Source organism: Triticum dicoccoides, chromosome 3A (genome assembly GCF_002162155.2).
Source record: "Triticum dicoccoides isolate Atlit2015 ecotype Zavitan chromosome 3A, WEW_v2.0, whole genome shotgun sequence".
Taxonomy (NCBI): Eukaryota; Viridiplantae; Streptophyta; class Magnoliopsida; order Poales; family Poaceae; genus Triticum; species Triticum dicoccoides.
In genome coordinates, this window is record NC_041384.1 from 180,830,399 (window position 1) to 180,843,504 (window position 13,106).

The window sequence follows — 13,106 nt, forward strand, 5'->3', positions numbered from 1 at the left end:
GATTCAGTCGACTGAAGTGTAGCTAAATCGGAGCAGCATCGCAAGCAAGAGCAAGAGCAGCAGCGCGAGCAAGAGCAAGAGCAAGAGCAGACCAAGCAGGGGACCGAGAGCAATAACAGAGCAGCAGCGCAAGCGATAGCTAAAGCAGCAGCATCTCCTACTGATGTGGACGTCGCCACCGAGGGAGTGACTCTGTGGAGGAAGTGGCTGGCGACGCCGCCGTGGATGGAGCCGCGCCGTGTCGACTCGGGACCGAGCGCCGACAGCATCGTGAGATCGAATCAAGAAGAAAATGCGGCGATTAGTTTACAACCTCTTTGGTGGCGCCGATTAGGCCTGAGCTTCATCTGAGGAAACAGTGATGATGATGCTCTTCTGGTGGTGCAGGTGCAGATGGCGGTGTGGGAATGGAGGTGGCGCGAAAAGACGAGGGGAACGTCAAGGCAGCTCCTTGGAGGTGGAGGACGGGGTGGCTGAACCGGTGGGACGACGAGATCAACGACGGATCCTCATACGGTACGATGGATGAGGGACGTCGAGGTGTTGCTATGGACGACGTTGTCGGGGAAGAAGCTCCGGCTGGGTGGCGGACGAAGGACGGTGTGGGGCTTCGCGGGTTTTCGCAGCCATGGTGTACGAATGGGTGGGCAGATGGGATTGGAGTGGGGAACCATGGCTTAGGGACGTGCTTGTCCGAAATATGGGGTAAGTTACGAAAGTACCCCCACTGATTTGACTAGAGGGTTCTTTCGGTTCAGGGGTATCACGGGCATTTCGCGTGTCAGGATTTCACAGGAGGTGGGAGTTTTCGTGCGCGTTGTAATTTTGGAATAGCAAGGCGTGGGTTGAGACGATGGAGGGAGTTGTCGGAGCACAACAAGACAAAGGTATATCTTAAATATTTTGGGGTAACAAGGCGCGGGTTGAACTGGCGGGAGTTTCGCAGCACGATAGATAGAGACGCTAGCTTGAAATTTCGGCATAACAAGGTGTGGCTTGAAATTCCGGGAGAACAAGCTTAACGTCTACCCAAAAAATACAATTCGCACCTCATCACTAGAGAAAGATATGTCCCGATTTACTGTATACTAGAAATGCATTCAAATACAACAAAAAAACTAAAAAAATCAGGACAACAAACATAACATGTACAGTGCCCAAACAATTTGCACTTCCCTCAAGAATAAAAAAACAATGTGTGTTGTCTAGCATATGGACTAAATTTGAGTACATTTTCCCTGTTTGAATGGGATTGTACTCGGGTTAGTTGTACAACCATCTAAATATTATCTTCACAACACATGACATGAATACAGGAGAAGTAAATTCCTATATAAATACGAACTACATGTACATACGATCTCAAATTCAAATATATGTATAGATTTTATGTTGAATTCAAATCATAGTACATGTATGCTCTAGCTTGATGTTCGGAATCTAAACCATGTATGATATACTACGTACAATGTGTTTAACAAGCACAACACACACACACAAACACCATTTAGACTAGTAAGGTACACGTGCATTGCACGCATGAGATTTGGCAACCAAATTATGAATAAATACCACATTATAGCATGTAAGCTTTGAGTCATATATGCATGATGTAGATGTTCATTTAATTCTTATAGTTCATTTCATTCAAAATCATCTAGTTTTTATAAGAAAGCCAATCTATTTTAAGATTCATGTAATTGTGCGTTGTAAGGCATAAAGTAAAAACAAATAATGGCAAATCATGTAGAAAAACATTTGGGCAATTCTGATACGGAAGATTCTAGAACAAAGAAGAAGTGCTTGTGTTTTGAGGTTTGTGCATTATGCTTAAGTTCAACCATGGAGTCTTCTAGATTGTACATGTCGCAAAATCTGGTGGAATCTAGATGATATCCAAGGGCCAGTTGTGGTCAAGTTTGCCATCTCTGCACCATCGGATTGGCCTCATCCAACGACCATCTTTCAAAGTTAAAGTTATCTGCACACTATATAAAAAATATATAATATAATATATACAGGGGTATAGATATAGATATGTGATGCGAAAGCCACCTGTCATCTCTAATTAGAATAGTGTGTCCATGCACGGATGCAATGGAGCCAAACGATGTCTGCCATCGATATCTCAAATACAAATTAGTCTGATCTTGTTCAATGTGTATATAGTACAACATGCTCGTTTCCAAACCACACCATGCATATCTCAGTTATATTCATGCATGCATGGGTTTCAAACATCATGATCTCTTATTCAAATATTTGAATTCTACTTTAGATTGATTATGACGTCACCTAGTCTTTTACACCCACGCAGTCATCTTCTCTTCATAATTGTACCATTAACTTTCTCTCGTGCATGCATGCACACACAGTACCAGTCGGCATTATCCATCGCACATATGCAATCTTTTTCTTCAGGTCGGTCTCCCATGCATGCACACACACACACCTCCCCCTCCCCATCATATCGGCATTCTTTATCTCTCATGTGCATGCACAACGATCGATGTTTCTCAATGTGTGTGTGTGTATAGCTAGGTCTTTCACAGTTTTCCACACAAACCGATCAATCTATATATCTAGTGAGGTCTCACCATCTTTCCCATGTCCACATCGATCAATATATACCTCTCTATATAGGATTACATAGCTAATACACCCACATTAATTAAATATCCAACGTCCCCCTCTCATCATCCATGCCTCCGCTTCATCTCTTAGACGCGCACAAAGTGGCAAAGATAGGGGTCGCAAGGGCCCTGCCCCCCCTAACATCACTAAATATCGAGGCTAATATGAATGTGTTCATTAGACAATTGCTGGTAAAATGGTTTAAGTTGATGATTAGCCCTCCTCGTAAAGGATTAGCAATGCTTGGCCCCCTAGCTCATTTATTTTTCATGGCTCTGCCACTACGCACAACAGCGCACGGTCTCGCCCCCTCTCTTCAAATATCGATCTCGCACTTGTGCACTCCTTCATAGTCTCCCTCCACTTGGCCCCTCGCACCATCTTCTAGCCCCCCACCGGATGTTGCCACATGTACAATCTAGCAGACTCCATGGTTGAACTTAAGCACAATGCACAAACCTCAAAACACAAGTGCTTCTCCTTTGTTCTAGAATCTTCTATATCATAACTGCCCCCTAGTTGAATTGCCATTATTTGTTTTTTACTTTATGCTTTACAACGCACAATTCCATGAAGCATAAAATATATTAAGGGCCTCTTTGATTCAAAGGATTCTCAAAGGAATTTTGGAGGATTCTAATCCTTAGGAATTTTTCCTATCTTGGTTGTTTGATTCGTAGGATTGTAAACCATAGAAATTTTTCCATAGGATTCATTTGCACTAGATTTCATAGGAAACATCCCATCCACTCAAACCACTTTGAAAGAATCCTGTGTTTTTTCCATGCACAATCAAACACTCGTACAATCCTGTAGGATTCAATACGACATTCCACTCTAATCCCATGTTTTTCCTATTGTTGCATTTTGGAAATCCTACGAATCAAAGAGGCCCTAGCTTTTTTTATAAAAACTAATTTATTTTGAATGAGATGGACTATAAGAATTACATGAAGGTCTACTTCAGGCATATATGACTCAAAGCTAACATGCTATAGTGTGGTATTTATTCATAATTTGGTTGCCAAATCTGATGTGTGCAATGCATGTGTACCTTACTAGTACTTCGAGTATGTGCAAACACGTAAATTAGAATTCCAATGGCACGCTACACAGTGTCTCTCTTACAGTTCATGAAGCTACGTGGCACATGTGGAGGCGTTGCCGCGACCTCCTTGTGTGGATTGATCACAGTGACGTGCTGCTACTTCCAGAAGAATGTACTCGTCCTCTCTGAGCCACACTGGCGATACATGCACGAAGCGAAGATGTGCACGCACGCCACGCACGCACTCATTCCCTCGCACACACATGCGGGTACACGGGGCGACATATTTTTGTATGAAGATCCACCCCATGTGATAATTTGACGCGTGTAAAGTCCTTCATTTCATTGATGGTCAATTAATACAGCGCATGCAAATTGAGTAGACGTGAGGGCGGAAGAAAGACATTACTACTCCATTGCGCACATGCGAGTAGTTAAATCATGGGCTGTGAGTACTTCCATTGGTCTCCTCCGTATTTTGTGCCAATTTTGGACCATATTTGTAAGTAACATAATATTTATACATGTCATAAAAAGTGGCACAAAAAAGGGGGCCAATAAACCAGGACGTAGGCAGTGTTGGGGATAGATCAGGTATGACCCGCCCAGGAGGGGCCGGGTCATCCCTATGGCGATTCATCTCTATGAAGCCCAAGAGCATATAAACAATGGCGGTTCATAGGTAGGCTTAGTAGAAGGCCCAAACCTGAAGGCGGCTTAAGGCCCACAGATATAAACTATCATGTATGTAAACTTGTATTGTAAGGTATGTAAGAAAGGTCACCGAGCCGGATACGTTGTATGAGCCGGTCGGAACTATGTAGGCTGTAGGGCGTCAACCCGTGTATATAAAGGGGACGACCCGGCGGCGACTTAGGACAAGAAACACCAGATCGAGAGCTGGGTCAAGCGTATTCGCTCCCTGCTCATCGAAACCCTAGCAATACCACCTCTAACTGGATTAGGCTTTTACCTTCACCATAAGGGGCCGAACCAATATAAACTCCTCGTGTCCTTTTTCCTGATTAACCACTTTAAGCTAACCTCATTGCGACGGCTCCATGACTAAGTCCTCACACTAGGACATCTTCTGTGACAATTCCACGACAGTTGGCACCCACCGTGGAGCTATCACATGATGGTTTCATGTTCTTAGAGGGCAACTTCGAAGGGATCAAGGGATACGCCGTGGGCCGGATGACCAAGAGTCATCGTGGCAAGCTCTACATCAACGATGCGGGATGGGGCCCCAAGGCCGTCTCAATTGAGTACGGGTACCAGGTCCCCTTCGGCGGAATTCACGTATTCATCGGCAAGATCGGTGAACCGGGCCTTGAGCCAGACATCTGCACTGACATCATCGAGACGGCTCAGCGTGCGAGACCCACTCGAGTTCGGCCCGCCATGAATCCTACCTTTGTGAGATTTACCCATGGAGCAGAACCTGAGGATAGATCGGCATCTGATGGTGAGACCGTTGTTTACTCTGATGGCGAGTCTTCCACTGGTGAGACTGAGTCATTGTATCAACTGCAAGACGGCCGGCTTGGGGATGTTCCGATGACGGCATTATTCCGGACCCCTGCGAGCCGCCGAACCGAGTTGCAATCTTCATGGCCGGTACACAGCCCGTACAACACTCGTCGACTATGGCAGAGTTGGTTTCCAGGTCAGCAGCGGCAACGGCTGCCGGGGCAGGAGGCCCTGAGCGGCCGCCGGCTCAAGTTTTAACTGACTTGTTGGATAAACTAACAGCACTGTTAACATCGGTGGTTAACCCAGCGGATCAGGATCAGCATAATGCGGCGATCGCAAAATTGTGTGATGAGATAGCACAGGCCAAGGCGGATCTAAGCACAGAGAACACTAGGGTGGCCGAGGAGCGGGCTGCTTTGGATGCTCAGGCGTAGTGGATTCAGACACAGTCTTACCGGCTCATGCTAGATCAGAACGCTTCAAACGAGGTCATGAGGAGGAGGCATCAGACTCGCCTGCCCTCGGTTTATGAGGCAAGAGATGTCTTTAACACGCCAGGAGCAGGAACTAGTAACCGAGCAGTGGTAAACTGGTCAAAGCACCTAGGACGGGTATGCCAGTTCAGCCACGCACGACAGACCCTCCTCGTGAGGACAATAACCCGCCGCAGCACGTGCCGACGCCGTCGGGTCATTATTCTAACCCTTTGGATAACATGACCGATGCGGCGTCACGATTGGCAGCTCTCCCGGTAGATGGTGAGTCGCCGACAGCGGTTTAAACACGGAGGGCTAGAGAGCTTCTTCAGACAGCACTAACTCAGCAGCAGGCTTATTCTTACAGTCGTGATAGGATTCACTCCACCCCTCGCCTAAGCCAGAGTTACAGCTGACATATTGATGAGCCAGCTGTGTCAAGCAGTGGATGGAACCATAACCCGCCTCGTGGACATAACCCGGCGGGCGGAGGTGCTGATGCTCAGAACATAGTGGATCAAGGAAGAGCATGTCGAGAGGCTGAGCTGGCGGCACAGTATGCGGCCTGTCAACCTACTCCGGTTCGTCCAACCACTTCTGTGGAGCCAGGTGTGACCTTTAGAAATTTGGGCGTGGCATGCTTAGTACCGGATCTACGCAATGAGCGTCTGCCCAAGGATTTCAAGGGTCCTCGCAAGGTGCCTAACTATACAGCTGATTTAAGTCTTGAGGCATGGATTGAGAGTTATGAGATGGCCATGGAATTGCTAGAAGCCAGCGAGGATGCATCTGCTAAATATTCCCCCCTGATGTTGGAGGGAACGGCCCGCACTTGGTTGAAGGGGCTCCCTGGCAATTCCATCGGGACATGGGCCGAGTTAAAGGCCCGATTCATCCAGAACTTCAAGGATACATGTAAGCAGCCCATGTCAATTGTGGATTTAACCTCCTGTGTCCAAGAAGAAGGTGAGTTGACGACCCATTGGGTCCGCCGGGTCTCAACAATCCTGCACTCGTCGGATCGCATCAATGCCGACTCAACGGTGTTGATGTTGGAGAACAATTGTCGTTTCATGCCCCTAAAGTAGAAATTAGGTCAGCTTAAACGCCACTGCAATGACATGGGACACTCATGGTGGCCCTGGTTAAGTATGCCGACTCTGATAGTACCAAGGACCCCGAGTCTGATGCATAACCCAAGGGAAAGGGAAAGAAGAGCAGCAACCCCAAGGGGCAGCAGCATAACCCAGCGAACCAGGGAGGCAACGGTAAGCGCAAAGCTGATAATAGTTTTGACTTTGTAGCTAACACCAATGCACAGAATAATGGTCAGCGTCGTAAGGGTAAACCGCCCCCACGGACCGGAGCATCCGGTGTCAATCTTGAACAGATGTTAAATCAGCCCTGCCCAAGACATGGTACGTGAGAAAGACCGTCCGGGCACCTCTGGAAGGATTGTTACATTATGAAGGAGTACAAGAATTGCAATCTTTTTCAAGACAATCATGGGCCAGGTGGCGGTTCAGGATCTGGCTCTCACGGACTGGGTAATGGCGGTGCCGGCTCTAACTCTGGATTCCAAGGAAATCAAGGTAATCATGGCAACCAGGGTGGTTACAATCAGCAGAGTAATCAGGGGAGTCAACAGCAGCAACAATATGGTTATCAGAGCAACCCGAAATGGTTGAATAGTGGACAATATCATGTCTTCACCACTAGCTTATGTAAGCGTGACCAGAAGCTTCATAAGAGGGCAGTCAATGCTATTGAGCCGGTAGTTCCCCATTACTTACGCTGGTCTGAGCACCCATTGTGTGGAGTCGGGAAGATCACCCGCCCCGGGTTGATAATCCAGGTCACTTGGCTTTGGTGGTCGCACCTCAGGTCGGAGGGTATAAGTTCACCAAGGTACTCATGGACGGAGGGAGCAGCATCAATATCCTTTATGATGAAACTTTCTTTCACTTGGGGTTGATTGATAAAAATCTTAAGCCATCAAAAATTGTTTTCCATGGCGTGCTACCTGGTAAGTCGGCCTACCCAGTTGGTAAGATAGCTTTGGAAGTTGTTTTTGGAGATAATCATGACTCTTGGTCGGAGACATTAACCTTTGAAGTAGTCAAGATCCACAGACCATATCACGCTCTATTTGGGCGACTGGCTTATGCCAAGTTCATGGCGCGGCCTTGTTATGTGTATCTGCAGCTGAAGATGCCGGGTTACAAGGGAACCATAACGGTGCATGGGAGCCGGAAGATAGCCTTGGAGTGTGAGGAAGGAGACCCTGCTTATGTTGAATCTGTTTGTGCAACTGAAGAGTTGAAATAGTATAAGGATAATGTTGACCCGACGGACATGACGTCTCTAAAGAAGCCAACTACAGAGTAGGACCCTTCACTAAAATTTATGTCGGCCGATGACACTAAGATGGTTGATTTCGTTCCTGGCGATTCGTTGAAGCAGTTCAGTATCAGTGCCAATCTGGATCCGAAATAGGAAAGCGCGCTCACCGAGTTCATCTGTGAGAACCGGGACATCTTTGCATGGAAGCCTTCAGACATGCCGAGTGTACCGAGAGAACTCGCTGAGCACACTCCTAATATTGATCCAAAATCTAAGCCGGTTAAGTAGTTTCTTCGTCGGTTTAACCAGGAGAGGCGGAAGGCCATTGCAGAGGAAGTGGCACGGCTCTTGGTAGCTGGGTTTATCATTGAAGTTTTTCATCCTGAGTGGTTGGCTAACCCGGTGCTGGTACTTAAAAAGAACGGCACTTGACGTATGTGCGTGGACTACACGGATTTAAACAAGGCTTGTCCGGATGATCCTTGTGCTCTTCCTCGTATTGATCAGATTATCGATGCTACGGCGGGTTGTGAGCGTTTGAGTTTTTGGATACTTATTACGGTTATCATCGGATCAAGATGGCCGTTAAGTACCAGGAGAAGACGGCTTTCATAACTCCCTTTGGAGCCTTCTGCTATGTGTCTATGCCCTTTGGGCTCAAGAGTGCCCAGGCGACTTAGTAGAGATGTGTGCAAAATTGCCTTCATGATCAAATTGGGCGCAATGTTCATGCTTATGTGGATGATATTGTGGTGAAATCCAGAGAGAAGGAGACATTGATAGATGATTTGAAGGAAACCTTTGATAATCTCTAGGTTTATAAAATGATGCTTAACCCAGCCAAGTGTGTTTTTGGTGTGCCAGCAGGCAAACTCTTGGGTTTTTTGGTGTCTAACATGGGCATCAAAGCTAATCCGGAGAAGATCAAAGCCATGACTTTTCTGGCTAAACATGTAACATCCCAAAATTCTGAATTTTTGAATGTTATAATAAATACATAGTTTTGATTGCTCTGTGATTGATTGACTGAAAGTGAGTGAATTCGATACTTTTTGAAAGTTAAATGAGAGGGAATAAAAGGACTTTTCCAAACATTCATTCTGCATTTTGATCTCCATGAATTCAAATACTTTCCAAATACAAAATCCTGGAGTGAAGATAATACGACTTCTTCCATTTTAATTAAATGAAAAGGGGTTTTAAAAAGATTTGAATTTTATTTGGAAATATTTCAAATTCAGAAACTTTAAGAAACTCAATGATTTTCATGAGAGACGATAAAATGACTTCTCCAAAATATATGAAATACATGTTGGACGTTTAAAAGGATCAAATTTAAAGTCCGTTTGAAATTATTTTGAATTTGGAGTTATTTGGCTTTTATTCAAATTATTTTTCTCCAAAAATAAAATAAATAGAAAATAGGGTAAAATGATCCCCTACATCATAAAATTGGAGAGAAATAATTTTGAAATCATTTTGGTATTTCTAAAATGATTTTTATTGGGTTTTATTGTAGAAGTAGCATTGTTTGAATTATTTGAATTTTTGTATTTTATTTGGCACTAGAGAAATGTCCAAGTTGTAGAAAATCTTTTTCTGAAAACTTTGATATATAATATGCCTATATAAAATTTTATTTTATTTTCGTTATCTAGTTTTCCTTTTTTCTATATAAAAAAAGAAAAAAAAACTACGCGTGCACCTGGAACTAACCGCCGCCCTCATGCTTAGAATAGCAGCAGGCCGGCCCGTTTTTCATTTGTTTTCTTTTGTCTTTTTTTAATTTTATTTTCGTTAATGTTTAGTTTTTTTTTGAAACAAATTTTAGAAAAAAAATAGACTTCGGAAAAAAAAATGCAGCCCGTGTACGCGGCGCGGCCGGCCGAGGCCTTTAGGCCCGTGAGAGGCGTTAGCCTTTTTCTTCTCTGTTTCGTATATTTTCGTCAACATTTAGTCCCACATTGCCTAGCCTTTGACCCTTAAACCTCTTTTCCACTTATAAATATAGAGCCTCCAAAAATCATCCGATTCGGGTTAAATCAATATTTTGGTTTGACTAGATTCATTTAAGAAAAATACTTTTCTCCTCTCCGACACGACTTCTGGAAATTGTCTTCTCTCTCCGAAGTTGTCTTTTCTCTGCCTTATAAAGTTATCTTTCTTTGTTTTTTTTATATTTCCAAAATTTATTATTTCTAGACTAATACGATAGAATAATTAGATTATCAATTAGTCTACGTATTTATACATTAGACCTTAGCTGTATCTATTTTTCTTCCGTAAAACAACTTGGCCCTGATTTTTCAAATAGCCATAACTTTTCACTCGTTTATTCAAATTAGATGAAACCAGCGCCTATAGCTTCGTCTTGTTTTCACCTATCTAGTAAACCTGTCACATCAGCTTTTTGAAATTTTCAAATTTCGAACTTTGTTCAGATTCATATTCAAACTTCTTTTGAACATACCTTGAGTTTCGTAACTCCGATTTAGTTGATTCTTTTTGCAAATCGAAGCTCTTGACCTAAACTTTCTGATAAGGCCAAATTCACATAATTTTGGTAATGTTAGAAATTGTTTTATGTTGCAAGAGTTATTTGCTTGGTTTTGATGTTTTCCGAACTGTCTTCTTCGTTCTTCCCGATCTTTTGAGTGATTAATTATGTGTGGTTACTATTGCTTGCTCACGATAGATTGAACGGTGTGTGACGAGTAGAACTATCAAGAGTTATGAGTGAGAATCATCTTCATCAACAGTACAAGGCAAGTTCACACTTTGATCATATCCCTTTCATACCCAGTTTTTATGCATTAGTTTCAACCCTCAAACATTGCATGTGTAGGATTGATAACATGTGGGTATTGGGAAGTAGTTGATGAGGTAGGAACCTATTGCCCTGAATTCAAACCTTGGGAGTTACTATTACGTTATGCTTATGTCGACATGCTATGCTCGTAGACATGGATTGGGTTTGAGTGTATCCATGACAGATGTGAGATTATAAATTAATGGTTCAACTTAAGGTGGCAACTTAAATACACATCTAGGTGGATTGAGGCACCTGGGGTATCCAGTGATTGCCTGTATTTTTGGAAATCCCGGGGTGCCGTGTGATTCTCCTATGGACTGCCACCTAGGCTCATAGGGATCATAAGATTATTCATGCTAGAAACTTCCGTGTACAGCCACAAGCTATTATGGGGTCTAGCATAGTTGATTAAGTCATGTGAACTCTTATAGTGGTAGACTAGCATATGTACGGGACGTAGGTGGTACTGTCTACCCATTGTAAGGTGCTAACGCTTGTGAAAGACTATGTCTCGGTTATCCGTTTCTCAAACACCATGTAGTGCAAGAAATCCAACGGAGGAGATTCAGTCTTGTGGGGAAAAGTGCGCAAAACTCTGCAGAGTGTACAAACTAAGCATGATTAGCCATGTCCCCGGTTATGGACATCTTGAGTATCTGGTTCTTGGATTATCATGTTGATATCAACACTTTATGTAATTAATTTGATTGGGTTAATGATTATTATTTTGGAATTGAGTTTGAGGAACCTTCTCAATATTTTATCAGTCAACTTTGTAGTTAAAAAAATATATTCCTTTGAAGTAGGGAAAAATTGGCTTTTCGCAAAACATCATAACCATAGAGCTTTTCCACCAGCCAAATATGCATGTAGTAATAGCCTTTATTCTTCATTATCCTATGGTGTGAATTTGCCAGTACATTCAATGTACTGACCCTTTGTGGCTGCAACGTCTCATGTTGCAGGATTCTTACGACGAGTAAGTGATACGTAAGGGTTACGATTTCTACACTCAACTTTGCCGTTGGTGTTCATGGGAATCCACAACCTTGTTACTTCCGCTATTTGGATTGAGGTAATAGTATTTACGTTATTTTATACATGTGATTTACCTCTGTTATAAATCCTCGAGTACTGTGTGTGTCAGCATACCGATCCAGGGATGACACTTAAGCACAGAGACTTGACCGTCTGAGGTCGGGTCGCTACAAAACCAGTGTGTGCCAATGATGTGCAACGCCTGGCAGGTCGTATTGCGGCATTAAGCCGGTTCATAAGCCGATTGGGAGAGAAGGCCATCCCTCTGTATCAAATGATGAAAAAGACAGATTATTTCGTCTGGGGTGATGCCGCTAATGAAGCGTTTGAGGACTTGAAGAAGGAGCTGGCTGAGCCGCCAATTCTGGCTGCTCCTGTTGATAAAGAGCCATTATTATTGTACGTAGCAGCCAATGCTCGGGCTGTTAGCATAGCTATTGTGGTGCAACACAAGGAGGCAGGCAAGGAATATCCAGTTTACTACATCAGTGAGGTTTTTATTGAGTCCAAGCAGAGATATCCGCACTGGTAGAAGCTTGTATATGGGGTGTTCATGGCTAGCCGGAAGCTTAAGCAATATTTTCTGGGTCATCCCATCACTGTGGTTAGTTCTGCTCCTTTAGGGGACATTTTTCAGAACAGAGAAGCCACAGGTTAGGTAGCCAAGTGGGCTATTGAGCTTGGTCCTCATGGGTTGAAATATATGCCTCGCACGACCATCAAGTCTCAGGCATTGGTGGATTTCATCAATGACTGGACAAAGCTGCAGATGCCTGAGGAAAAGCCAGATAACACGTATTGGACTATTCACTTTGATGGGTCCAGGCAATTGGAGGGCTCGGGGCTGGAGTTGTGCTTGCTTCCCCTCGAGGTGATAAATTATGTCATGTTCTCCATTTGATGTTTCCTTGCACTAGCAATGCAGCTAAATATGGGGCCTTCATCCACGGTCTTCAGATGGCTAAGGAGATGAACTTAAGCCGGGTTAGGTGCTTTGGCAACTCAGATTTGGTGGCTCTGCAAGTCTCTGGTACTTGGGATTCCAAGGATCCACTCATGGCGGCTTATCGACGAGAGGTGGATGTTACTGCTGGTCACTTCAAGGGTTACCAAGTTGAGCATGTTGATCGGAGGAAAAATGAAGCGGCGGATGCTTTAAGCCGGTTGGGTTCTCAACGTAAACCGATGCCGCCTAATGTTTTTCTTGACGTTTTGCATAACCCGTCCGTCAAGTTACCTACAGAGGAGGATTTGGCTATTCCTGACCCGGAAGCTCAGT